The sequence below is a fragment of the Momordica charantia genome, assembly GCF_013281855.1.
Source record: "Momordica charantia cultivar OHB3-1 chromosome 9 unlocalized genomic scaffold, Mcharantia_2.0 BLBB01000009.1, whole genome shotgun sequence".
NCBI classification, from domain to species: Eukaryota; Viridiplantae; Streptophyta; class Magnoliopsida; order Cucurbitales; family Cucurbitaceae; genus Momordica; species Momordica charantia.
The window spans coordinates 15,915,390-15,941,675 of NW_028275167.1; the positions used below are offsets into that span (position 1 = coordinate 15,915,390).

Sequence of the window (26,286 nt, forward strand, 5' to 3'; positions counted from 1 at the left end):
GCAAAGACAGACTGCTCCTCCGGTGTGCCCCTCTTGTAAGAAGAACCATGCTGGGCCATGTTGGTTGGGAAAAAGAATATGTTTCAGGTGCCAGAAGGAAGGACATTTCGCAAGGGAGTGTCCGATGACCGGCTCGAATACCCAAGCGTTAGGCCAGAAGACCCCTGCGGCAGCTGCAGCTTAAGGTGGAACCGAGAGGGCGCGCGTCTTCGCTCTCACCAAGGGGGATGTTGAGCATGCCGAGGCGGTGGTCACAGGTACCTTTTCTTTGTGAGTTTTGAGTTGTGTGTATATGCTTGTGCCTTATTGCATGCGTGTTACTTGCAGGGACTATTTTAGTGCTTAGTATGCCTGCTTACGCATTATTTGACTCTGGATCTAGTCATTCTTTCATTGCTTCTACCTTTGTTCGACATGCGGACCTAGAGCTAGAATCGTTAGGCTTTTTGTTGTCGGTATCCACACCGTCAGGATCTGTGTTGGTTACTAGCCAAGTGGTGAAAGGAGGCCAGCTCTCCTTTGATGGTCAGACCTTGGAGGTAAAGTTAATTCAACTGGATATGCAGGATTTCGATGTGATACTAGGCATAGATTGGTTAGCTGCTAGCCGCGTTAATATTAATTGCTCGAAGAAGGAAGTTAGTTTTCGCTTGCCCTCCGGACAAAACTTTACCTTTAAAGGAGTTAAGGCCGAGATCCCAAAGGTCGTGTCGACATTGAAGGCCAGCTATCTTCTCCAGCGTGGTGCTTGGGCCTATTTGGCTAGCGTTGTGGATGCAAGGAAGGTTGTGCCAAGCATTGAGGCGGTTCGTGTGGTTAATGAGTTCACTGATGATTACGCTTGTTTACATGCGTAAAAAGAAGGTTTTAGATGCTGTTTTTACTATGTTTCAACTTTGTTTCGGACTTTTTCTCGGTCGTTTGAGTTCCAATTCATGCAAAATTCATATATGATGGTTTGTGGTTGGCTTATATTGTATTTATGACATTTTAGGACCATTTGGGAGTGCAAATTAATCAAAATAAGCAAAAAGACGGAAAAACCACATGGGAGGCTCCAGGCGCCTGGGAGGCTACAGAATTCCTAATTTTCTTCCAACTTTGCCCTTAATGAAACGCGTCTTCCAATGCGTTTTGGTGGTTCCAACCGATGCATACGTGTAGAAGAAGTGTTCCACTATCAGTTTGAGCACGATTTAGTCAGTCAAAGGAGTTGGAAATGGGTGATCCACCAGCGTTTTAGGACCTACCTAACCAATTCTGCACAGCTATAAATTCCAGCAGCTTCTCCACCAAATTCATGAAGCCTTGCTTCCTTCTCTTGATCATTCTTAGTGTTTCTTTGTTGCTTTCTAAGTACTTTTTAGTTGCTTTCATTAGTTGCTTTTAGTTTTTAAATCCCGAGCACTTTACATTTCTTTATTGAGCTTTGTTTTGTTTCCGTTGTTACTTAGTTATTTTCTACCTATTCAAATTTATAAAAATTCAGCACTTAGCTTATCTTTACTTTGCCTTCACTTTATTTTAGTTTAAGAGAATTGTGTTTTTGGAGGAAAGAGCACGTGACACTCCCCCTTGCTTGAAAGAGAAGGGCGAAGCTCTCAATCCCGAGCAAAACTCTCCGTTAGTTAACTGTTGTTTTTCACACATGCATTTCAATTTCAACCATTTTACTTGCTGTATTTTCTTCAATATGTCTTTCTAAATTCCCGTCTCTAGCCCGGTTATGGATAGTTAGCCTTTTATTTCTAAAAAGAGTTGCTAAGAAGTAGTGTTTTTGCTTTCCACTCATTGCTCAACATGTTTTCCCAAAAAGTTAGGATTTAGAGAAGGCCACTGTAAGTCTTAACAAGTCAATACTGAAAATGTTGCTTATTTGCATTGTTAAGTGGTTAAACCGAGGAGAGGAGCGCCTTAGACATAAGGGTTCCGGTTAAGTAGCCTAGACATAGGACCTTAACCCGAAGTTGCGACTATTTCCATCTTAAAACTAAGATATCTCTCATAATAGACATATTAGGGAATGTCTTAAGACTTTGAACTTGCTTAGACATAAGTCAAGTGAAAAGTGTAGTCGTTGGTTCCTAAAGTAAAATGCATGTCGTCCTTAGCGTATCCTTGATTCTTTGTTGGCTAACTTGAAGTAATTCGGGCTAGGTTTTACCATTATAAGACCAAATCCCAAATCCAAAACCATTATTTTTTACCACTTCCCATTTTACAAGAATCACTCATTTCAACGTTCACTATTCATTAAAACTTTAGAGTTTGGAAATTATTTAGAAGTCCTTGAGGATCGATGCTTGATTACGCTTGTTTACATGCGTAAAAAGAAGGTTTTAGATGCTGTTTTTACAATGTTTCAGCTTTGTTTCGGATTTTTCTCGATCGTTTGAGTTCCAATTCATGCAAAATTCATATATTATGGTTTGTGGTTGGCTTATATTGTATTTATGACATTTTAGGACCATTTGGGAGTGCAAATTAATCAAAAGAAGCAAAAAGACGGAAAAACTTAAATGGGAGGCGCCAGGCGCCTGGGAAGCCTGCAGAAAAACTGGTTTTCTTCCAACTTTGCCCTTAATGAAACGCGTCTTCCAATGCGTTTTGGTGGTTCCAACCGATGCATACGTGTAGAAGAAGTGTTCCACTATCAGTTTGAGCACGATTTGGTCAGTCAAAAGAGTTGGAAATGGGTGATTCACCATCGTTTTAGGACCTACCTAACCAATTCTGCACAGCTATAAATTCCAGCAACTTCTCCACCAAAATCATCAAGCCTTGCTTCCTTCTCTTGATCATTTTTAGTGTTTCTTTGTTGCTTTCTAAGTAATTTTGAGTTGCTTTCATTAGTTGCTTTTGGTTTTTAAATCCCGAGTACTTTACATTCTTTTATTGAGCTTTGTTTTGTTTCCATTTGTACTTAGTTATTTTCTACTTATTCAAATATATAAAAATCTAGCACTTTGCTTATTCTCTCTTTGCCTTTACTTTATTTTTAGTTAAGAGAGTTGTGTTTTTGGAGGAAAGAGCACGTGACACTCCCCCTTGCTTGAAAGAGAAGGGCGAAGCTCTCAATCCCGATAAAAACTCTCCGTTAGTTAACTTTTGTTTTTCACACATGCATTCCACATTCAACCATTTTACTTGCTGTATTTTCTTCAATATGTCTTTCTAAATTCCCGTCTCTAGCCTGGTTATGGATAGTTAGCCTTTTATGTCTAAAAAGAGTTGCTAAGAAGTAGTGTTTTTTGCTTTCCATTCATTGCTCAACATGTTTACCCAAAAAGTTAGGATTTAGAGAAGGCCACTGTAAGTCTTAACAAGTCAATACTGAAAAGGTTGCTTATTTGCATTGTTGAGTGGTTAAACCGAGGAGAGGAGCGCCTTAGACATAAGGGTTCCGCTTAAGTAGCCTAGACATAGGACCTTAACCCGAGGTTGCGACTATTTCCATCCTAAAACTAAGATATCTCTCATAATAGACATATTAGGGAATGTCTTAGGACTTTGAACTTGCTTAGACATAAGTCAAGTGAGAAGCGTAGTCGTTGGTTTCTAAAGTAAAATGCATATTGTCCTTAGCATGTCCTTGATTCTTTGATGGCTAACTTGAAGTAATTCGGGCTAGGTTTTATTATTATAAGTCCAAATCCCAAATCCAAACCATTATTTGTGACCACTTCCCATTTTACCAGAATCACTCATTCCAACATTCACTATTCTTTAAAACTTTAGAGTTTGGAAATTGTTTAGAAGTCCTTGAGGATCGATACTTCGATACTCCGTCCATTTTATATTACTCCGACAGGTGTGCGCTTGCATCTATATAATTGTTACCATGCTTAGCGCGTGCGTTCAGCATAAACGCCCAGTCAAGTTTTTGGCGCCGCTGCCGGGGACTTTAGTTTTAAATTTATTTTCAAATTCTTTTAGTTTTTATTTTTGTGAATTGTTGTTGGGTGTAAGTTCCATCCACCGTTTTTGTTCTATATTTTTTCGTTTATCTCACAAGGGTAAGTTAAAGTGCATGAGCACAAGATCTTTTCTTCTACCCCTTGACCCTGAGATTGAGCGGACCCTTCGAAAAACTCGAAAGGAGCAAAGACTTCGAAAACAACTAGAAAAGCAAAAAGAGAGAGAAGGTGAAATCAGTCCTGAAAGTGAGGTAGAGAGTACGAGCACATCAATGGCAGATATTCCACCTCGTGATCCGGTTGATCCACCTGCTGTTAACGGTAATATGAGGGATCATGCGAGAAATGATGAATTCAACCATATCCAGATGGCGGACAACAGAGACGTGGCAATGCGAGAATATGCTGCCACGGCTTTTCAGAACTTTGATTCAGGGATAGTCAACCCTATTCCAGCCCACGCAAACTTTGAGCTTAAACCAATGATGTTCCAAATGTTGCAGACAATTGGACATTTTGGAGGGCAGGAACATGAGGATCCACATGATCATCTGAAATCATTCATTCAAATTGCAAATGCATTTCGATTACCTGGTATAACAGACGATGCTCTGAGACTAACACTTTTTCCATTTTCTTTGAAGGACCAAGCTAGAGCATGGCTCAATGCATTTCCACCGGGATCCATCACCACATGGGGGTCGTTAGTGGAGAAGTTCTTAACAAAATTCTTTCCACCTACTCGCCACGCTGATATCAGAGAGGAGATCATCTCCTTTAGACAGTATGATCGTGAACCTGTTCACGAGGCGTGGGAGAGATTTAAAGAACTAATCAGGAAATGTCCGAACCATGGCTTGCCGGCATGCATCCAGATATAACATTTCTTTAGAGGTTTAGATCATCCTACTAAGATGATGCTAAACAATGCTGCCAACGGAGCCTTTACAGAGAAGACATTCAACGAGATAGTTGACATCCTAAATGACTTAGCTTCACACAACGAACTATGGTGTTCACAAAGATCTAGGGCAGCACCAAAGAAGCAAGATCCAGCTGGAGTTTTGGCTCTGGACATTGCGACCTCGATGCAAAAAGAGATGGTTACAATGAACCAGAGGCTGAAAGAGATGGCATTGGGAATAAAAAATCCATTAGCCACGCCGATACAACCTGTGCAGTCGGATTATTGCACCCCTGCCCCTGTTTGCCAAGTCAACGATCTCATTTGTTCATTTTGCAGTGAAAACCATATCTATGATAATTGTCCACATAACCCTGCTTCCGTTTTTTATGTAGGACATGGGAATAATAGGAACTTTAACCCATATTCGAACACCTACAACCCAGGTTGGAGGCACCACCCTAATTTCTCATGGGGAGGTCAAGGAGGTTCGAGCGGTTTTAATCAAGGGCAGAGCCAACAGAACAAGCAGCCCTATGTTCCACCTACACAACAATACATCCCACCACCGCAACAGCAGTACAATCAGAGAACACAGACTCCACCAGTTCACATAACAACTCAAATCTTGAGAATATGATGAAGGAGTACATGGCCCGAACCGACGCAATGATACAATCCCAAGCGGCATCAATGAGGAATTTTGAGACCCAATTGGGACAACTTGCCAATGAATTGAAGAATAGACCACAAGGTTCTTTCCCAGGCCATACTGAATTACCAAAACGAGAAGGGAAAGAATAGTGCAAAGCTGTCACCCTCAGGAGTTGACTGGCATATGATGGACCAACAATGCCAACAACTGATGTACAGATTCCGTCCACTGAACCAATTGTAAAGATACCAGAAAATTCAACAACACCAGAAAAAGAGAATATTAGAAAAGGTAATGAGGACACCCCGAGTGTTCCTCCACAGGTACAGCCTTCTTTTACCCCTACTCCCCCGTTTCCACAAAGATTAGTTAAGAAAAATAATGATTCCCAGTTTAGAAAATTTTTAGATATTTTAAAACAACTGCATATAAATATACCATTAGTAGATGCTCTAGAACAGATGCCAAATTATGCTAAGTTTTTGAAAGATATAGTTTCTAGGAAGAAAAAAATAGGAGAGCATGAACTGGTAGCCATGACAAAATGAAGTAGTGAAGCTGTAGGCAGCCCGCTACCCATGAAATGTAATGATCCTGGCAGTTTTACCATTCCATGTTCCATAGGAGGAAAAAACTTAGGTAGGGCATTATGTGATCTAGGCGCTAGCATTAATCTTATGCCATTATCAGTTTTCAAATCTTTAGGCATAGGAGAAGCTAGACCTACTACGGTTACCCTCCAACTAGCAGATAGATCTATCATAAGACCTGAGGGAAAGATAGAAGATGTTTTAGTCCAGGTGGACAAATACATTTTCCCTGCGGACTTTATCATTCTAGATTGCGAGGCAGACTTAGACGTTCCCATTATTTTGGGAAGACCATTTCTAGCCACTGGGGATACAGTTTTTAATGTGAGGAAGGGAGAAATTACAATGAGGGTAAATAATGAAGAAGTTAAATTTAACGTTCTAGACGCCATGAAATTACCAGGAGACTTTGAAGAGTGCTCTGCTATAAATAGCTTGAATCCTGTCATGTTTGATGAGTTTTATGACTTATTAGTTACAGAGATTGAAGAAGAGCTTGATAAGATAGTAGAAGGACCAGAATATGTGGCTAATCCTATTGAAAAAATACAAAAAGAAGAATGCAAGTCGTTACTTCCGTCCATAGTGGAACCACCCACGTAGGAGTAGAAGCCATTGCCGTCGCATTTGAAATATGCGTATCTAGGGGATAACGACACTTTACCAGTTATTATAGCTTCCAATTTATCACCTACTAATGAATATTCGTTATTGCAGATTTTGGAGAAGCACAAAAAGGCCATTGGATGGACGATAGCAGATATCCGAGGGATAAGCCCCGCCTTTTGCATGCACAAAATTCTATTGGAAGAAGATGCTAAGAACTCTATTGAGAGTCAAAGTCGGTTGAACCCGAAGATGAAAGAGGTTGTAAAGAAAGAAATTCTCAAATGGCTTGACGCCGGTGTTATATACCCAATATCCGACAGCAGCTGGGTAAGCCCAGTACAGTGTGTACCAAAGAAAGGGGGTATTACCGTGGTGGCCAACGAGGAGAATGAGCTCATCTCAACCCGAACTGTGAGCGGGTGGAGAGTTTGCATTGATTATCGCAAACTCAACAAGGTAACAAAGAAAGACCATTTTCCTCTCCCGTTTATTGACCAGATGCTCGACCGTCTGGCAGGTAAGGATTTCTATTGTTTTTTAGATGGATATTCGGGTTATAATCAAATTACTATTGCTCCAGAAGACCAGGAGAAGACAACATTTACGTGTCCGTATGGTACGTTCGCTTTTAGGCGAATGCCCTTTGGACTATGCAATGCACTCGCGACTTTTCAGAGGTGTATGATGGCCATCTTCTCTGACATGGTAGAAAATATTCTAGAAGTTTTTATGGATGACTTTTCTGTTTTTGGAAATTCTTTTGACGCATGTTTAGTTAATTTGGAGAGAGTACTGGAGAGATGTGAACAAACCAACCTAGTCCTAAATTGGGAGAAGTGTCATTTCATGGTACAAGAGGGTATTGTTTTGGGTCACAAAATTTCCAAGCAAGGAATAGAGGTAGACCACGCTAAGATAGACATCATTTCAAAGCTACCTCCTCCTACAAATGTCAAAGGGATTAGAAGTTTTTTAGGGCATGGGGGATTTTACCGCCGCTTTATAAAAGACTTTGCTAAAATTTCTAAACCCTTGTGTCAATTGTTAGAACATGATAGACCATTTGTTTTTGATGATGACTGTTTAAAATCATTTGAAATGTTGAAAGTTGCTCTAAGTTCAGCTCCTATATTATCGAACCTAATTGGGATTTACCTTTTGAGCTCATGTGTGATGCTAGTGATTATGCAATAGGAGCTATGTTAGGACAACGTAAAAACAAGATCTTGCATCCTGTGTATTATGCTAGTAAGACTCTGACCGGTGCACAACTCAATTACACTACTACTGAAAAGGAACTGTTAGCAGTTGTGTTCGCCTTTGATAAGTTTAGGTCTTACTTGATAGGCACAAAAGTCATTGTTTTTACTGACCACTCTGCTTTAAAATATTTATTTGCTAAAAAAGATGCTAAACCACGTTTGATACGGTGGATTTTGTTACTTCAAGAGTTTGATATTGAAGTTAGGGACAGGAAGGGTACTGAAAACCAAGTTGCTGATCACCTGTCTAGATTGGAATCCCCGCTCTGTGATGATGGAACTGTTATACGTGAACAGTTTATTGACGAGCAACTCTTGCGAGTTGATTCAGTTCCGTGGTATGCCGATATAGCAAATTATTTGGTATGTCGAATAGTTCCTTATCAGTTCAACAAGCAACAGGTAAAGAAATTTCTAAATGAAGTTCGATGTTATCGTTGGGATGAGCCTTTTTTATATAAGCTAGGACCTGACAATATCTTACGCAGGTGTGTCGCAGAAGAAGAGCACGAGGCGATATTAGACGCTTGTCATATGTCTCCATATGGAGGACATTTTGCAGGACACAAAACCGCAGCCAAAGTTTTGCAAAGTGGGTTCTTTTGGCCCACTCTGTTCAAAGATGCACATAAGTTTGCCCAGGTTTGTGACAAATGCCAACGGACAGGTAATATATCTAAACGCCACGAAATGCCTCAAACCCCGATCCTGGAGATTGAAATATTTGATGTATGGGGTATAGATTTTATGGGTCCATTTCCATCTTCTAATGGTAAGCTTTATATATTGTTAGCAGTAGATTATGTTTCGAAATGGATAGAAGCCATTGCAACTGCTACCAATGATTCCAAAGTTGTTATTCGTTTTCTGCAAAAGCACATTTTTACGCGTTATGGAACCCCGCGTTGTCTGATAAGCGATGGGGGGGCTCATTTTGTGAATAGGTCTATGCAAAAGTTGCTGACTAAATACAATGTGCGTCATAGGGTTGCAACAGCATATCATCCTCAGTCGAATGGGTTAGCCGAAATATCTAATAGGGAGATAAAAAACATTTTAGAAAAAACTGTAAATCTTAACCGTAGGGATTGGTCTTTTAAGCTTGATGATTCACTTTGGGGATATAGGACAGCATTTAAGACTCCCCTCGGCATGTCCCCCTATAGGCTAGTTTTTGGAAAAGCATGTCATTTGCCTCTTGAGCTAGAATATAAAGCATTTTGGGCTATTAAGAAATTAAATTTTGATTTGTTGGCTGCAGGTGAAGCGAGGAAGTTACAATTGTTGGAATTAGAAGAACACAGGCACTTTTCTTATGAGAATGCTAAGTTGTTTAAGGAAAAAACTAAACAGTGGCATGATAGGCGTCTTCGGCCGAACAATCTTCAAGAAGGTGATCTGGTTCTGTTATTCAACTCTAGGTTGAAACTTTTCCCTGGAAAACTTAAGTCTAGATGGTCTGGTCCCTTTCAAATTTTTAAAGTCAACCCATATGGGGCAGTGGATCTAGTTGACTCTAAGGGAAATGTTTTTAAAGTAAATGGGCAGAGACTTAAGCCGTATTTTGGAGAACCAGTGGATAGAGGAAAAACCTCTATTCAACTTTCAGGTCAATAAATTTTTGCGAAAAATGTTTTTTCCTTCTTATCCGTTTTTGAAAAAACAAAAGTAAAGGAAGGAAGTCTTTGTATCTTGTATTTTCTCTTTGTTTCATTATAAAGTTTTTCTTATTAAGAGAATGTTTTTGAAAACGTTGAAAAAAAAAAGAAAGAAAAAGAAAGAAAAAAAAATGTTGAAAAAAAAAAAAGAATTACGCAGGCGCCTGGCGCCTGCCCTTTGCGAAAATAAATCACGCAGGCGCCTGGCGCCTGCCCTGTTTTCCAGCAGTTCGAATTTCGTTTTCCTTCACGGTTTGGGTTTTAATTTTCGATAGCATGGGCTTTATTTTGGGTCAAACATTAATCCTCTATGATTTAGCTTTAAGAACTTCTCTTCAAACTCAAATTTTGTTTCCCTAATCCTATTTTGTATTCAAATTTGTTTTCTTTTCCTTTTAGGTTTAGGAAACTTAGCTGAACTTAAATGTCAATCCCTTTCCATTTAGGATTTAGTTTGGGGAAAGCTTTAAATAGACTCATTGCCTAAGCTTACAACTCCACCAAAACCCACACAACTCTCTTCTTCCCCTTGTTTTTTCGGCAAAACCCACTCCCTTCATCACCCTTGTTTTCGATTTTCAGCTACCAAAAAGAAGAAGGAATTTCCAGCATTTGCTTACATCTATGGCTTCTTATTCTCAACATACTTCACTCCCTACCTCTTCTACTCAAGCTCCAAATGCCACAAGCATTCCTTTTCCACCATTGGAGAACTTCCAACACCACATGGGTTCAGATTCTAGGCTAGCTGCTGTTAGGGGAGGAAACCCGCTTCAAACATTTGAATGTCCTCCATCCCAAGCTCCTACACAACATCCTATAATAAGCCCACATGGTTATGTTAATTTTCAGCAACTACCCACCTTTAATATACCTCAAAACAGTGAGTTTAGGGCTGAAAATCCTCAACAACTTCCTCCAATGATCAATCCGGGTATGTACCAACCGTTTATGTTTTACCCGGTTCCTTCCTATCATTTTCTCTTGTCTCAAATGCAAATTCCAGCTAGTGTTCATCCTTATGGAATGCCAAACCCATCTACTCTATTTCCTAGCCTTCCACCTTATTATGGAATGGGTCATTGGGTACCTCCACATAATTATGGGATGATTTCACCTAGAGTTTCCCCACCACCTCAACTTCCATTCCTAGAAAGAGGACCTCAAGCACCCCAATTGAACCCTAACATATTGAGTACCTTCAACATGGGACAACTAAAACCCTTAGAGCCTCCTAGGATGCCAACCCCAACCAATATGCCAATGGATGCAGGAGATGAGCATGGAGGAGAGCAAGAGAAGAGCCATAGCCATAGGCTAAAGCCCGGGGTTTCGATAGGGCAAAAGAGGAAGGGCAAGGAGGTGATGATAGACCCAGAAATTGAGGAAGATGGGAGTAGTAGGCGTCTGACGCCTAAGGATTCATCTATGGAGAACAGGGACGAGGAGCAGTTTTATTCATCTCCATTGATTATTACACCGGAAGATGGTAATGATGATTTTCTACTGGTTTCACGAGGACATTGTTCAAATATGCCGGAAACAGAGGATACCGAGAACGAAGTGGTGAGAACAGATACTCAGGAACCTTCCCCATTGGATACACCTACAGAAGGAGCGTTTTGTAGTCACCAAGAGTTGCCTACTGGGGCAACTGGATCTACTCCGTTGGCAACAGATGAGTATGTCACACCGATGGCCACTCTACCAGGGGTAAGGGATGCTCACACTATTCCTTCTAATACAGTTAACCCGCTTGGGTGTGATACAGGTAGATCCAAGGTTGGGGAGAATAGTACTCAAGAACCTACCAGCGAAGAAGATCCTGAGGACACGCAGACGATAAGGGAAATGTTTCAATACAAGAGGCGGGAGAAAAAGAGTTCAAAACGACGTGCAGTTCAGGCTAAGAAGCCAACAGTGCCCGTGAATGAACCTAAAACGAGAGCTGCGAAAGCTAAAGCAGCTGAAGCTAAGAAGAAGGTAGTGGCACCTGGGCCAGTTGATACAATTGAACTGGACTTGTCTGAGGGAGAGGAGGTCGAGACGAAATGGAACGCAGCAAATTTAGCCACTCGAACTTCATTAATGAAATCCCGTAAGATTATGACAGAATTGGGATTTGATCTCACCCTAGGAGATGTGCCTGATGATTGGAGGGAGACCGCCAGAGACAAAGAATGGAGACCACTCATTCAGCCCATACAATGTGAGGCTTTGGAGTTAGTCAGAGAATTCTATGCTGCAGCCATCCCCAGTCACATATAGCCATAGTGCGCGGGAAGGAAATACGGTTTGATGCCACTCAGATCAACTACACCTTCAACATTGAGAATATTAGAGATGCTGTGGGCAATAAGATGTTAGTGACTCCGACTCTGGAACAGCTTGATGAGGCTCTAGAATGTGTTGGGAAGCCCTCTGCCACTTGGGATTTGACTACTCATGGCAAGGTACGACTAAAACCCGAGGATGTTTCCCTAGCTGCTGCAGGATGGTTATACATAGTCAAAAACAGAATTCTGCCAACGGAGCATGATGAGCATGTCACTCAGGATAGGGCATTGCTGGTTTATGCCATGCTAAAGGGCATAGATGTGAATTATGGAGAATTGATCAATACCAGTATCCATGAGTGTGCCCACCGAACACGTGGTAAGCTTTATCACCCACGTTTGGTCACTTCTTTATGCTTGCGACAAGGTGTACAGCTCCCTGAGGATCAAATTAAGAGAGATGCCCCAATTGTGGAAGAGAAGAATATTCGGCGTATTATCGCCCATGCGTTACAAAGAAGGGAAGGTACTGGGATGTCTCCTACATCGGAGATCCGTCGTCTTCGAGAGGAGAACCACCAGCTGCGAGATCAGGTTCGAGAAGTCGTGCAACATATCTACAACTTAAGGGCTTCATTGGATTTTGCGGTTTTACCTTCATGGCCTCCAGCGCTAGCTGCTATCCTTGGTCATCCATCTCCCAGTACTGACACTGATCCTAGTCCACAACCTCCGACTTCATGAAGGGGAGGTTCCTTCTTTGCTATTTTTTGTGTTTTCTTCTTTTGGTTAATGACGTAGTTTGCATATTCTAGCATTACTACGCATGTTTTTTTTTGTATTGATTATGTTTCGAGCTCAGTTGAAGCATGAATAAATTAGTATCGTTTATCTTCTGATCACTTAAAGTATGCCTTCACTTAACATTAGTTTAGCTTTTCACATGCCTATTTTGAAGCATCTGTGCTGTGCATGTGATTTCATGTCGATGATGATTATAAGAGATTGTTGAGTTTTCTGTTTTATGCCTGACTAAGCTTTGAGCTATTTCCTTTGTTTATGTGATAAACTCATTTTCTTTTATGTCTATTTGATCTTTACAGACTTTAAGCTTTTTCTTTGCCCCTATATAGGAAGTCCTTGTCCTTTTTACTGTTAAGCCTTTTTCATCCGATGCAAAAGTCTTTTCCCAGTGAGGACACTGTCTCTCTTAAGTTTGGGGGGGACAGTCGTTGTATCAGTCGTTGTTTCAGAAAGATAAAGTGTTATTTATATTTGAAAAATCATGCTATTTTCTTTTAAAAAAGAGTCAGTTGGAAAGAAAGAAAGTGTTGAAAAGCACTTAGCTTAAAAACCGAGAAAGAAAAAGACAAAAAAAAAAAAAATAAAAAATAAGAGAAGACAAAAGTTGCAAAAGAGTAAAAAGAGTCTTGTTGAGAGAAAATAAGAGTGGGGAAAAGACTTGGGTTAGAAAGAAAAGAGTGGTAAAAACAATGAGAGTTAAAGAAAATGTATTTATGATTCCCGAGTTCTACTGTAGACACCCATTTAGTTTTAGGTTGGGTGTTGACTTTGAAAATAGCAGTAAAGATGGTGATAAGTGACTTCGTGTTTCTCATTGTCGTCGTTTTATGACCTAGCTGTTAGTTCAGAGTCTTTCTACGAGTAGCTGTGGTTGAAACCGATGTTAGTGTGTGAAAACCTCAGGGGCTAGTAGCCGGTCTTTCAGATGTAAAAGTCTTAGTGTAAGGAGGGAGTGTCCAGATTCCTTAGGGGTATTTGAAAACGTTTTCTGTTTTTGAAAGAGAAAAGATTTTGAAAGAAAAAGTTTTTATCATTTCGAACTTGGTTTATAGTGACTAAGTTTACAAAGGCAATAGAATGGTAGGCTTTGACATCTTTTCCGTGAGACAATTTATGATTGAACATCTCGGTTGCTTTTGCTTTTCCTTGTCCATGTGTTAGAAAGCTGATTAAAGTTGCTAAGTTTTGCTTGAGGACAAGCAAAAAGTTAAGTTTGGGGGTGTGATTACGCTTGTTTACATGCGTAAAAAGAAGGTTTTAGATGCTGTTTTTACAATGTTTCAGCTTTGTTTCGGATTTTTCTCGATCGTTTGAGTTCCAATTCATGCAAAATTCATATATTATGGTTTGTGGTTGACTTATATTGTATTTATGACATTTTAGGACCATTTGGGAGTGCAAATTAATCAAAAGAAGCAAAAAGACGGAAAAACTTACATGGGAGGCGCCAGGCGCCTGGGAAGCCTGCAGAAAAACTGGTTTTCTTCCAACTTTGCCCTTAATAAAACGCGTCTTCCAATGCGTTTTGGTGGTTCCAACCGATGCATACGTGTAGAAGAAGTGTTCCACTATCAGTTTGAGCACGATTTTGTCAGTCAAAAGAGTTGGAAATGGGTGATTCACCATCGTTTTAGGACCTACCTAACCAATTCTGCACAGCTATAAATTCCAACAACTTCTCCACCAAAATCATCAAGCCTTGCTTCCTTCTCTTGATCATTTTTAGTGTTTCTTTGTTGCTTTCTAAGTACTTTTGAGTTGCTTTCATTAGTTGCTTTTGGTTTTTAAATCCCGAGTACTTTACATTCTTTTATTGAGCTTTGTTTTGTTTCCATTTGTACTTAGTTATTTTCTACTTATTCAAATATATAAAAATCTAGCACTTTTCTTATTCTCTCTTTGCCTTTACTTTATTTTTAGTTAAGAGAGTTGTGTTTTTGGAGGAAAGAGCACGTGGCACTCCCCCTTGCTTGAAAGAGAAGGGCGAAGCTCTCAATCCCGATAAAAACTCTTCGTTAGTTAACTTTTGTTTTTCACACATGCATTCCACATTCAACCATTTTACTTGCTGTATTTTCTTCAATATGTCTTTCTAAATTCCCGTCTCTAGCCTGGTTATGGATAGTTAGCCTTTTATGTCTAAAAAGGGTTGCTAAGAAGTAGTGTTTTTTGCTTTCCATTCATTGCTCAACATGTTTTCCCAAAAAGTTAGGATTTAGAGAAGGCCACTGTAAGTCTTAACAAGTCAATACTGAAAAGGTTGCTTATTTGCATTGTTGAGTGGTTAAACCGAGGAGAGGAGCGCCTTAGACATAAGGGTTCCGCTTAAGTAGCCTAGACATAGGACCTTAACCCGAGGTTGCGACTATTTCCATCCTAAAACTAAGATATCTCTCATAATAGACATATTAGGGAATGTCTTAGGACTTTGAACTTGCTTAGACATAAGTCAAGTGAGAAGCGTAGTCGTTGGTTTCTAAAGTAAAATGCATATTGTCCTTAGCATGTCCTTGATTCTTTGATGGCTAACTTGAAGTAATTCGGGCTAGGTTTTATTATTATAAGTCAAAATCCCAAATTCAAACCATTATTTGTGACCACTTCCCATTTTACAAGAATCACTCATTCCAACATTCACTATTCTTTAAAACTTTAGAGTTTGGAAATTGTTTAGAAGTCCTTGAGGATCGATACTTGGATACTCCGTCCATTTTATATTACTCTGACAGGTGTGCGCTTGCATCTATATAATTGTTACCACGCTTAGCGCGTGCGTTCAGCATAAACGCCCAGTCAATGCTTGGATACTCCATCCATTTTATATTACTCTGACAGGTGTGCGCTTGCATCTATAGAATTGTTACCACGCTTAGTGCGTGAGTTCATCATAATCTCAGTCAAGTTTTTAGCGCCGTTGCCGGGGACTTTAGTTTTAAAATTATTTTAAAATTCTTTTAGTTTTTATTTTTGTGAATTGTTGTTGGGTGTAATTTCCATCCACCGTTTTTGTTCTATATTTTTGGTCGTTTATCTCACAAGGGTAAGTTAAAGTGCATGAGCACAAGATCTTTTCTTCTACCCCTTGACCTTGAGATTGAGCGGACCCTTCGAAAAACTCGAAAGGAGCAAAGACTTCGTAAACAACTAGAAAAGCAAAAAGAGAGAAAAGGTGAAATCAGTCCTGAAAGTGAGGTAGAGAGTACGAGCACATCAATGGCAGATATTCCACCTCGTGATCCGGTTGATCCACCTGCTGTTAACGCTAATATGAGGGATCACGCAAGAAATAATGAATTCAACCATATCCAGATGGCGGACAACAGAGACATGGCAATGCGAGAATATGCTGCCACGGCTTTTCAGAACTTTGATTCAGGGATAGTCAACCCTATTCCAGCCCACGCAAACTTTGAGCTTAGACCAATGATGTTCCAAATGTTGCAGACAATTGGACATTTTGGAGGGCAGGAACATGAGGATTCTCATGATCATCTGAAATCATTCATTCAAATTGCAAATGCATTTCGATTACCTGGTATAACAGACGATGCTCTTAGACTAACACTTTTTCCATTTTCTTTGAAGGACCAAGATAGAGCATGGCTCAATGCATTTCCACCGGGATCCATCACCACATGGGGGTCATTAGTGGAGAAGTTCTTAACAAAATTCTTCCCACCTACTCGCCACGCTGACATCAGAGAGGAGATCATCTCTTTTAGACAGTATGATCGTGAACTTGTTCACGAGGCGTGGGAAAGATTTAAAGAACTAATCAGTAAATGTCCGAACCATGGCTTGCCGGCATGCATCCAGATAGAACATTTCTTTAGAGGTTTAGATCATCCTACTAAGATGATGCTAAACAATGCTCCCAACGGAGCCTTTACAAAGAAGACATTCAACGAGATAATCGACATCCTAAATGACTTAGCTTCACACAAAGAACTATGGTGTTCGCAAAGATCTAGGGCAGCACCAAAGAAGCAAGATCCAGCTGGAGTTTTGGCTCTGGACATTGCGACCTCGATGCAAAAAGAGATGGTTACAATGAACCAGAGGTTGAAAGAGATGGGGTTGGGAATAAAAAATCCATTAGCCACGCCGATACAACCTTTGCAGTCGGATTATTGCACTTCTACCCCTGTTTGCCAAGTCAACGATCTCATTTGTTCATTTTGCAGTGAAAACCATATTTATGATAATTGTCCACATAACCCTGCGTCCGTTTTCTTTGTAGGACATGGTAACAATAGGAACTTTAACCCATATTCGAACACCTACAACCTAGGTTGGAGGCACCACCCTAATTTCTCATGGGGAGGTCAAGGAGGTTCGAGCGGTTTTAATCAAGGGCAGAGCCAGCAGAACAAGCAACCCTATGTTCCACCTACACAGCAATACATCCCGCCACCGCAACAGCAGTACAATCAGAGAACATAGACTCCACCAGTTCAAAATAACAACTCAAATCTTGAGAATATGATGAAGGAGTACATGGCCCGAACCGACGCAGTGATATAATCCCAAGCGACATCAATGAGGAATTTCGAGACCCAATTGGGACAGCTCGCCAATGAATTGAAGAATAGACCACAAGGTTCTTTTCCAGGCCATACTGAATTACCAAAACGAGAAGGGAAAGAACAGTGCAAAGCTGTCAACCTTAGGAGTGGGCTGGCATATGATGGACCAACAATGCCAACAACATATGTACAGATTACGTCCACTGAACCAACTGTAAAGATACGAGAGAATCCAACAACACCAGAAAAAGAAAATATTAGAAAAGGTAATGAGGACACCCCGAGTGTTCCTCCACAGGTACAACCTTCTTTTACCCCTACTCCCCCGTTTCCACAAAGATTAGTTAAGAAAAATAATGATTCCCAGTTTAGAAAATTTTTAGATATTTTAAAACAATTGCATATAAATATACCATTAGTAGATGCTCTAGAACAGATGCCAAATTATGCTAAGTTTTTTAAAGATATAGTTTCTATGAAGAAAAAGATAGGAGAGCATGAACTGGTAGCCATGACAAAATGTAGTAGTGAAGCTGTAGGCAGCCCGCTACCCATGAAATGTAACGATCCTGGCAGTTTTACCATTCCATGTTCCATAGGAGGGAAAAACTTAGGTAGGGCATTATGTGATCTAGGCACTAGCATTAATCTTATGCCATTATCAGTTTTCAAATCTTTAGGCATAGGAGAAGCTAGACCTACTACGGTTACCCTCCAACTAGCAGATAGATCTATCATAAAACCTGAGGGAAAGATAAAAGATGTTTTAGTCCAGGTGGACAAATTCATTTTCCCTGCGGACTTTATCATTCTAGATTGTGAGGCAGACTTAGAGGTTCGCATTATTTTAGGAAGACCATTTCTAGCCAATGGGGATACAGTTTTTAATGTGAGGAAGGGAGAAATTACAATGAGGGTAAATAATGAAGAAGTTAAATTTAACGTTCTAGACGCCATGAAATTACCAGGAGACTTTGAAGAGTGTTCTGCTATAACTAACTTGAATCCTGTTATGTTTGATGAGTTTTATGACTTGTTAGTTAGAGAGATTGAAAAAGAGCATGATAAGATAGCAGAAGGACCGAAAGAGGTGACTAATCCTGTTGAAAAAATACAAAAAAAAGAATGCAAGTCGTTACTTCCGTCCATAGTGGAACCCCCACTTTGGAGCAAAAGCCATTGCCGTCGCATTTGAAATATGCGTATCTAGGGGATAACGACACTTTGCCAGTTATTATAGCTTCCAATTTATCACCTACTAATGAATATTCTTTATTGCAGATTTTGGAGAAGCACAAAAAGGCCATTGGATGGACGATAGCAGAAATCCGAGGGATAAGCCCGGCCTTTTGCATGCACAAAATCTTATTGGAAGAAGATGCTAAGAACTCCATTGAGAGTCAAAGGTGGTTGAACCCGAAGATGAAAGAGGTTGTAAGGAAATAAATTTTTAAATGGCTTGACGCCGGTGTTATATACCCAATATCCGACAGCAACTGGGTAAGCCCAGTACAGTGTGTACCAAAGAAAGGGGGTATAACCGTGGTGGCCAACGAGGAGAATGAGCTCATCTCAACCCGAACTGTGAGTGGGTGGAGAGTTTGCATTGACTATCGCAAACTTAACAAGGTAACGAAGAAAGACCATTTTCCTCTACCGTTTATTGACTAGATGCTCGACCGTCTGACAGGTAAGGATTTCTATTGTTTCTTAGATGGATATTCAGGTTATAATCAAATTACTATTGCTCCAGAAGACCAGGAGAAGACAACATTTACGTGTCCGTATGGTACATTCGCTTTCAGGCGAATGCCCTTTGGATTATGCAATGCACCCGCGACTTTTCAGAGGTGTATGATGGTCATCTTCTCTGACATGGTAGAAAATATTCTAGAAGTTTTTATGGATGACTTTTCTGTTTTTGGAAATTCTTTTGACGCATGATTAGTTAATTTGGAGAGAGTATTGGAGAGATGTGAACAAACAAACCTAGTCCTAAATTGGGAGAAGTGTCATTTCATGGTACAAGAGGGTATTGTTTTGGGTCACAAAATTTCAAAGCAAGGAATAGAGGTAGACCACGCTAAGATAGACATCATTTCAAAGCTACCTCCTCCCACGAATGTTAAAGGGATTAGAAGTTTTTTAGGGCATGGGGGATTTTACCGCCGCTTTATAAAAGACTTTGCTAAAATTTCTAAACCCTTGTGTCAATTGTTAGAACATGATAGACCATTTGTTTTTTATAATGACTGTTTAAAATCATTTGAAATGTTGAAAGTTGCTATAAGTTCAGCCCCTATAATTATCGAACCTAATTAGGATTTACCTTTCGAGCTCATGTGTGATGCTAGTGATTATGCAATAGGAGCTATGTTAGGACAACGTAAAAACAAGATCTTGCATCCTGTATATTATGCTAGTAAGACTCTGACCAGTGCACAACTCAATTACACTACTACTGAAAAGGAGCTGTTAGCAGTTGTGTTCGCCTTTGATAAGTCTAGGTCTTACTTGATAGGCACAAAAGTCATTGTTTTTACTGACCGTTCTGCTTTAAAATATTTATTTGCTAAAAAAGATGCGAAACCATGTTTGATACGGTGGATTTTGTTACTTCAAGAGTTTGATATTGAAGTTAGGGACAGGAAGGGTACTGAAAACCAAGTTGTTGATCACCTGTCTAGATTGGAATCCCCGCTCTGTGATGGAACTGTTACACGTGAACAGTTTATTGACGAGCAACTCTTGCGAGTTGATTCAGTTCTGTGGTATGCCGATATAGCAAATTATTTAGTAAGTCGAATAGTTCCTTATGAGTTTAACAAGCAACAGGTAAAGAAATTTCTAAATGAAGTTCGATTTTATCGTTGGGATGAACCTTTTTTATATAAGCTAGGACCTAACAATATCTTACGCAGGTGTGTAGCAGAAGAAGAGCACAAGGCGATATTAGACGCTTGTCATATGTCTCCATATGGAGGACATTTTGCAGGACACAAAACCGCAGCCAAAGTTTTGCAAAGTGGGTTCTTTTGGCCCACTCTGTTCAAAGATGCATATAAGTTTGCCCAGGTTTGTGACAAATGCCAACGGACAGGTAATATATCTAAACGCCACGAAATGCCTCAAACTCCGATCCTTGAGATTGAAATATTTGATGTGTGGGGTATAGATTTTATGGGTTCTTTTACATCTTCTAACGGTAAGCTTTATATATTGTTAGCAGTAGATTATGTTTCGAAATGGATAGAAGCCATTGCAACTGCTACCAATGATTCTAAAGTTGTCATTCGTTTTCTGCAAAAGCACATTTTTACGCGTTATGGAACCCCGCGTTGTCTGATAAGCGATGGGGGGGCTCATTTTGTGAATAGGTCTATGCAAAAGTTGCTGGCTAAATACAATGTGCGTCATAGGGTTGCAATAGCATATCATCCTCAGTCGAATGGGTTAGCCGAAATATCTAATAGGGAGATGAAAAAATATTTTAGAAAAAACTGTAAATCTTAACCGTAGGGATTGGTCTTTAAAGCTTGATGATTCACTTTGGGCATATAGGACAGCATTTAAGACTCCCCTCGGCATGTCCCCCTATAGGCTAGTCTTTGGAAAAGCATGTCATTTGCCTCTTGAGCTAGAATATAAAGCAGTTTGGGCTACTAAGAAATTAAATTTTGATTTGTCGGCTGCAGGTGAAGCGAGGACGTTACAATTGTTGGAATTAGAAGAACACAGGAAATTTTCTTATGAGAATGCTAAGCTATTTAAGGAAAAAACTAAACAGTGGCATGATAGTCGTCTTCGGCCGAACAATCTTCAAGAAGGTGATCTGGTTTTGTTATTCAATTCTAGGTTGAAACTTTTTCCTGGGAAACTTAAGTCTAGATGGTCTGGTCTCTTTAAAATTTTTCAAGTCTACCCATATGGGGCAGTGGATCTAGTTGACTCTAAGGGGAGTATTTTTAAAGTAAATGGGCAGAGACTTAAGCCATATTTTGGGGAACCAGTGGATAGAGGAAAAACCTCTATTCAACTGTTAGGACAATAAATTTTTGCGAAAAATGTTTTTTCCTTCTTATCCGTTTTGAAAGAACAAAAGTAAAGGAAGGAAGTTTTTGTATCTTACATTCTTTTTGGTTTAATCATAAAAAATTTTGCTTATTAAGAGAATGATCTTTAAAAAAAATAAAAAAAACAAATAAAAAAATAAAAAATAAAAAATAAAAAGAGAAAATTACGCAGGCGCCTGGCGCCTGCCCTTTGCGAACAAATAAATGACACAGGCGCCTGGCGCCTGCCCTATTTTCCAGCATTTCGAATTTTTTTCTTCTTTTTCCTTCGTGGTTTGGGTTTCAATTTCGAAATTTGTGGGTTTTATTTTGGGTCACACATTACTCCTTTGTGATTTAAGTTTCACATCTCTCCTTAAAACTCAAAAATACTTCAAATTTTGTTTCCCTAATCCTATTTGGAATTGAAACTTTCTTTTTTCCTTTTAGGTTTAGGAAACCTAGTTTGAACTTAAAACTCAATCCCTTTCCATTTAGGATTTAGTTTGGGGAAAGCTTTAAATAGACCCATTGCCTAAGCTTTACAACTCAACACAAACCCACACAACTCTCTTCCTCCGCTTTGTTTTTTCGAAAAAAAATACTCCCTCAACCCTTGTTTTCGATTTTCAGCCACCACCAAGAAGAAGCATAAATTTCCAGCCTTTGTTTATTTCTATGGCTTCTTCTTCTCAACACACTTCACTCCCTACTTCTCCTTTCCAAGCTCCTACACAACCTCCTATGATGGGCCCACATGGTTATGTAAATTTTCAGCCGTTACACACCCTTAATATACCTCAAAACAGTGAGTTTAGGGCTGCAAATCCTCAACAACTTCCTCCAATGATCAATCCGGGTATGTACCAACCGTTTATGTTTAACCCGATTCCATATAGCCACAGTGCGTGGGAAGGAAATAAGCTTGAAGCCACTCAGATCAACTACACCCCCAACATTGAGAATATCAGAGATGCTGTGGGAAATAAAATGTTAGTGAAGCCCTCTGCCACTTGGGATTGAACTACTCATGGCCAGGTACGACTAAAACCCGAAGATGTTTCACTAGCTGCTGCAGGATGGTTATATATAGTCAAAAACAGAATTCTGCCAACGGAGCATGATGAGCATGTCACTCAGGATAGGGCACTACTGGTTTATGCCATGCTAAAGGGCATAGATGTGAATTATGGGGAATTGATCAATACCAGTATCCATGAGTGTGCCCACCGGACACGTGGTAAGCTTTATCACCCACGCTTGGTCACTTCTTTGTGCTTGCGACAAGGTGTGCAACTCCCTGCGGATCAAATTAAGAGAGATGCCCAAGTTGTGGAAGAGAAGAATATTCGGAGAATTATCGCCCATGCGCTACAAAGAAGGGAAGGTACTGGGACGTCTCCTACATCGGAGATCCGTCGTCTCCGAGAGGAGAACTAACAGCTGCGAGATCAGGTTCGAGAAGTCGTGCAAATATCTACAACTTGAGGGCTTCATTGGATTTTGCGGTTTTTGTTGGGTGTGTTGCCCTAAACTCGTAGTTTAATTTTGTAAAAACAAAAGTCTATTTAATAAAGTTTTATTCAATAAATTTGTTGTTGAATCATAGCTTTGCATTGTCCAAAAACCAATAAGATAAACATCCAAGGTTATTTGTGATGTAATCGGGACAGTATATATAATGAGTATATAGTTGATATACGGGGTATATATTTGATATACCCCTCATATATGAATGGATAATGTCCCGTGAATAACCTAAAGGGTCTATAGTATATGGATAAGGCTGGGTACCTTATCCTGGCAACACTATGGATACGGCCCACTCTATAAAGGTTACAGACGACTTGATCCAGGTCGTTCGTGTGGAGACATGCGAGTGGGGGTATCCTATACAATGAGTTTGTATAAGACCGGACCACGAAATAGGCAATCTTTAGATGTAACACCGTTAACTAATAGGTTGCTATTTCTTAGGATGACCAGACAACTCATTCTCAATCTTGAGTGAGTTATGGACTCCTGCCCATGAGGGCTCGTCCTTTGATCTGTATGGGTTGGAGTGGCCTGAGTCGCCGACTCAAAATTCCTACCATTTTGGGGACGAGACCAAGTGGGGAGCTGGGAACATAACTTCACAAGATGGAATTCACTCCTCCCCGACTTTAGGGGAGTAGATGAGTGTTCCCTTAAATGCTGACTCCGGGACTTGAACAAGGGGCCCCACCCTCTCATTGGCCGAGAGGGACTTCCAGTTAATTGTTGGACCATAACCGGGTTGTTCATTAGAGGAGCAATGGTGTTTCAGGAGTACGATGTAACTCAGGGGTAAAACGGTAATTTGACCCAACTTGAGTTACGAACACTCGTGAAGGATTGACTCGTCATTAATGGTCGTATATCCATGGACACGAACACATTATGTAGTGAGAAGAGTGCAACTGCGGGTCTTTAGTGGAATGAACCGTAGTTAACGAATCTAGATTAACTCGGTCAATGAGTTTGACTGATTAATCTTGCATCGTTGAAGCTTCGGATCTGTAGGTCCTAAGGTCCCCTTGCTAGTTCATAACGGGTAAAACGAGGATCAAGTTTTTGAAAGAATTTGAATTGTTCAAATTACTTAAGGGATTATATGTATATTGATACATTATAATATATAGTTAATTATAAATTAAAAACTATATATTATGAGAGAAATTATTTGAATAAGATTCAAATAAAATTAATATGAATATGATTCATATTAAAACTATAGGTTAAAAATAATGTGCATAAGATGTACATTACAACTATAGGTTATGCGAGAGAAATGTTTTTGAATATGATTCTAATTTTATAATAAATAATTAAGTATTAATTATTTATTTGATTTATATATATATTTATTAATTAATTATTAATTGGATTAATAATTAATCATATCTATTAATTAATATGATTAATTAATAAATTAATATATATAATATTAATTATTATATATATATTAATTATTATTATTAATTAATATATAAATTAATAATTAACTCCCCTGCAAAATTGCAGAGGAGTGGGCAGTTAAGTGGCGTGGGGTAACTCCCCACGCCACTGCTTTTTGTTCTTCTTCCTTTTCAGTTCTGGAAAAAAAAAAGAAGAACTGAACAGAAAAAAGGGACTGCCAATTTCTCTCTCAAGCTCACTCTCTCAAACTCTCCCTCTCATTCCAAACAAGATGCTCCCACAAGCACGGTTCTCGAAACCCAAGCGGATAACAGGGAAGATATTTTGGTGGTGTTCGTTGGGAAAAAGTTGAAGAAACGTTCTTCAAAGGTAATGGTTTTCCCTGTATCTTCCCTCTGTAAATTTCGATTTTGTATCCCGAAAATCAGCAACGAAAGTCCGCTTCCGCTCCGTGATTCACATCCCTTCAATTGGTATCAGAGCCAGGTTGTAGTTCTGATGATTTTTTGGGATCAAAATCGTTGAGTTTGGTGGGTGATTTCATATTTTCGAAATATGGGTTTGCTGGTTGGAAAATTTCCGGTTTTTGGCACCTAGATAGTGTTTTACTTCGTGATTTGATCATGTAAGGGCCCGGTGTTTTGGGTATTTAGTTTCTGTATTGTTTTTGTAAGTCCGGGTCTCTCGAAAATCGTTCGTGGCGTCGGATTGGGCGAAAATTGCAGAAAACAGCGAAGAAGACGAAGCAGACTGCGCAGACAACGTCATGGCGCTATGCAGCAGCGCCATGGCGTTGCGGGACAACATAGAACCCCACGGCGCTGCACCGTAGTGTCGCGGCGCTGTGCAGTGACTGGGTGTTTATGCTGAACGCACGCACTAAGCGTGGTAACAATTATATAGATGCAAGCGCACACCTGTCAGAGTAATATAAAATGGATGGAGTATCCAAGTATCGATCCTCAAGGACTTCTAAACAATTTCCAAACTCTGAAGTTTTAAAGAATAGTGAATGTTGAAATGAGTGATTCTTGTAAATGGGAAGTGGTCACAAATAATGGTTTTGGATTTGGGATTTGGACTTATAATAATAAAACCTAGCCCGATTTACTTCAAGTTAGCCAACAAAGAATCAAGGACACGCTAAGGATAATATGCATTTTACTTTAGAAACTAACGACTACGCTTTTCACTTTACTTATGTCTAAGCAAGTTCAAAGTCCTAAGACATTCCCTAATATGTCTATTATGAGATATATCTTAGTTTTAGGATGGAAATAGTCGCAACCTCGGGTTAAGGTCCTATGTCTAGGCTACTTAAGCGGAACCCTTATGTCTAAGGCGCTCCTCTCCTCGGTTTAACCACTCAACAATGCAAATAAGCAACCTTTTCAGTATTGACTTGTTAAGACTTACAGTGGCCTTCTCTAAATCCTAACTTTTTGGGTAAACATGTTGAGCAATGAATGGAAAGCAAAAAACACTACTTCTTAGCAACTCTTTTTAGACATAAAAGGCTAACTATCCATAACCAGGCTAGAGACGGGAATTTAGAAAGACATATTGAAGAAAATACAGCAAGTAAAATGGTTGAATGTGGAATGCATGTGTGAAAAACAAAAGTTAACTAACGGAGAGTTTTTATCGGGATTGAGAGCTTCGCCCTTCTCTTTCAAGCAAGGGGGAGTGTCACGTGCTCTTTCCTCCAAAAACACAACTCTCTTAACTAAAAATAAAGTAAAGGCAAAGAGAGAATAAGCAAAGTGCTAGATTTTTATATATTTGAATAAGTAGAAAATAACTAAGTACAAATGGAAACAAAACAAAGCTCAATAAAAGAATGTAAAGTACTCGGGATTTAAAAACCAAAAGCAACTAATGAAAGCAACTCAAAAGTACTTAGAAAGCAACAAAGAAACACTAAAAATGATCAAGAGAAGGAAGCAAGGCTTGATGAATTTGGTGGAGAAGTTGCTGGAATTTATAGCTGTGCAGAATTGGTTAGGTAGGTCCTAAAACGATGGTGAATCACCCATTTCCAACTCTTTTGACTGACCAAATCGTGCTCAAACTGATAGTGGAACACTTCTTCT

At 39.6% G+C, this 26,286-nt stretch overlaps 2 non-coding genes across 2 annotated transcripts; both read right to left on the reverse strand.

The window, feature by feature from the left end:
- Positions 1-4,669: 4,669 nt before the first annotated feature.
- On the reverse strand, positions 4,670-4,776 carry LOC148209074 (small nucleolar RNA R71). The gene has a single exon (XR_015787540.1). It is a non-coding gene; the product is annotated as a small nucleolar RNA R71 (small nucleolar RNA).
- An 11,592-nt stretch (positions 4,777-16,368) lies between these two features.
- On the reverse strand, positions 16,369-16,475 carry LOC148209075 (small nucleolar RNA R71). Its single transcript, XR_015787529.1, has one exon. It is a non-coding gene; the product is annotated as a small nucleolar RNA R71 (small nucleolar RNA).
- Positions 16,476-26,286: the final 9,811 nt, after the last annotated feature.